The following is a 3,320-nucleotide window of genomic DNA, read 5'->3' as shown; positions in this document are numbered from 1 at the left end:
TTTGCTTCCGTACGGCGCATTTAGCCAAGCATCGCATATAGCATCGCATATATTCCAAAAATAACCATTTATAGAACGCTATTAACCAAAATTTGTGACAACGGTTACCTGAAAAATATAATATTGAAATAATACGGTTATGTCAATTGTCAAGCGCAGTGTTGTTATTTGAAGCAGTATTACCTATATATATATCAATTTATTGTACAATTAATTCGTAAATATCTTCACGGCCGCAATCGTTATCAATTTTCCTGTTTTACATTCAGCAATAAATTTATGAATCTCTTCATGATGAAATACAGAACAGAATCTATTTTCATGAATAAATTCATGAATTTATTCACGACAATAGATTCTGTTCTATACTTTATCAATTTATTCATGAATTTCTAGGATTTTTTTTACCAAACCAATATTATTTACTCGATCTTAACTTTGACCTTGAAACTTTTTGAGGGAACTTTCAACACTTTCGGTTTTAGCTAGTCAGCATTATCTTCAGGAGGAAAATGTCACAAAAGAACATGCAACATATTATATCAACATCATCCCAGTTCATATGGAGTAGCAAAAGAAGTTTTCCAAAATTACTCTCGTTAAGACGAAGAAACTTTGTATTGAGTAGAATCGCTTTTGAATGTTTATTTGACGAGCTTCAGAACGGTCGTTTTCTCATTTTGAAGCCATGCAGGCCTCACTAATCAATTCTTGATGAATACTTCAGATTATACTTATTATAAGAGTTCGAAAACTATGTGGAAGTGAAATTTGTAAGTACTTACTCGGCTGCTGATCTTGAATGGTATAAATAATTAATACTAAACAAATCGTGATTATTCAACATGTCATATCAAATCTAATATTATAACTTGGGGTTCTTTAAATGATATTGAAACTTCGTGTTCCTTTTCATTCATTGTTGCTTCGAAGTTTCGAATCGAACATCAATTTACGGATATCAGGCCCAACGAAAATCTCTTCTTCCAACTTAGCTTCTGATAAATGAGGAAATTTCGTATACAAGTATTTCAAACAATCACCATCTTTAGGTAAAGCTTTAACACATTTTGTTCAAAGGCGGTTAACAATGTTTCGTTTCATGAATTTCATTTGAAATCCCTGAAAGAACATTCAAAATTGACAATTACTTGGAGCAAAAAATCCTGATATGAAATTACAATCAAATAAAAATCATACAAAAAATTTAAAATTGAACAATCAAAATGAAATAAAAATTAAATTTTAGGCCAAGTTACTTCACGACGTTTCTATTGTTAATATCCACAATCGTATTCGGGTGATGACTAGTTCTTTCAGGGATTTCAAATCGTATTATATCATATCAGACAATGGAATTCCAAACTATGAAACTTCAAGAAATTATTTAATTAAACCCAACTTTATGTGAAGTGGAGGTGAAAGAATCTTCTTGGGGTCAACTTAAGTCCGTGTAAAATGTTTCATGCAAGGAATTGAAGTTTTTCGCAAGAGTAATTGTTTTCGAGTAATTGTTTTACTGAAGAGTAATTGTTTTGATCAACCAATGTTGATCCCTTGCTCTGGTGTCCCATTCACATATAAACACGGAAACTTTGTGAACACCTGTTGTCAACCAAGGGGCATGGAGACAACTTTTAAATCCCCACACAGCATTCATTCATGAGCAGTATAGTTAATTTTCTCTAAAATTACATATATTGAAATTATCATAAGTTTCCTTCATATATATTGAATTTTATGCCACAGGCACAGAAGTATAAGTATTTCCGTTAGTTAATAACACACCTTTCGAGATTGTTTTTGATGTGTCAATAAAAAGTATCAATGTTTCTTTTTTCTATTCAATACCAAATTCATTCATAAGACTGTTCCAGGTTCCAAAAATGTTTCTCTTTTGGTTTAGAACCCAGTAATTCTGATTTATCCTTAGTCAAACCTCTATACGGAGTACACTGAGAATCGTCATCACTCGATTGACTTTGACTATATTCGGGCACAGAATACTAGTTCCGATATTCTGTGATTCAGGATTACACTGTAATATATCATCGATAACCTCAATATTTCCAAAGGAACTAGGTATGGAGGTGGTTTTTAAAACAAGTCATATATACAAAGCCTTTTAGGAAGTCCAAAAGTCGAGAATTTGGAAAAGTCTGTGGAATTTACAAAATTGAATGTTACGAATGCAAGGCAAAACATTATGGACGGACAAAAATATCTATTGAAATAAGATATAAGGAACACTTAGCACACTTAAAATATGGAAGACCTGAAAAATCAGCAGTCGCCCATCATATTTTGCAACAAAACCATTCCATAGACTTCAGTTCATTAAGATTAGTTAGACAAGTTAACAACAACAGGCATCCAGATGCCTACGAGAGTGTAGAAATAAGTAAACATAAAAATATTATGAATAACCATGGTGGACCAATACCTAATAGTTTACTACATAGCTTTATTAGATTTACCTGACTATTACATAAGGACACATTGTAAAATTATTTTAAAACAAATAGATATGGCGACATTGTGAAATTAATTCAAGACACTTAAGACGCAGGTACCTAGAAGAGGTATCTATGGTATAAATAAGGATAGCTTTGTAAGTGTGATTGAAGATGATAAGTTGGTGATCGAAATACGTGTCAAGGTGTTGAAATAACGGTTTGGTGTTGGGGAAAAATTCCAGTAATATTCATTACTACACCAAAGGTTCCAAACAGTGCATCACATGTAATCAAAATATCTTGTACGGAAATTGGAGATGAAGAATTCAAAAGTCATTTCAGTTACATGATTTTCTATCACATAATACGCTGTAAATTTTGAAAATGCCATGATTGATTGCAAACATGAATTATACTCTTAAATTTATGCTACTCTTAAATTTACTTCATTGCGTGTAAGTAATTATTCCATTGATTACTTATGAGATTGAATAATGGAATAAATTAAGAAATTAGAAATGAGAATTACGAGTGACAGATAACATTAATGGGTTAGATCGTTGTGAGCTTGTGTGAGCGAGAGACGAGAGTAATGACGTCATGAATGACGTTTTCGAGGCGACCACAACGACCGCGGTTATTATGTGGAACAGTTTTAGAAGTATTTTGATCGTTGTGAGCGCTTAGTGTAGCCATCCAGCCAGTAATGTCATTCGACGATATTACGAAATCAAGTGAATTTAGTTATTGACTAGCTAGGTAAACTGCTGTACGTGCGGTGGTGAATACAGTGAGTGATGTCATTAGCAAGTTTTTGAAGACAAAATTATGTCGGAAGCAAAAAAGAAGAAACGGCAGTATAGC

This window comes from Leptinotarsa decemlineata, unplaced genomic scaffold (genome assembly GCF_025532065.1).
Source record: "Leptinotarsa decemlineata unplaced genomic scaffold, Ldec_3_MD MMD2_tig00026369_RagTag_RagTag, whole genome shotgun sequence".
Classification (NCBI taxonomy): Eukaryota; Metazoa; Arthropoda; class Insecta; order Coleoptera; family Chrysomelidae; genus Leptinotarsa; species Leptinotarsa decemlineata.
The sequence above is the reverse complement of the archived record's forward strand: the minus strand, read 5'-3'. Positions refer to the sequence as shown.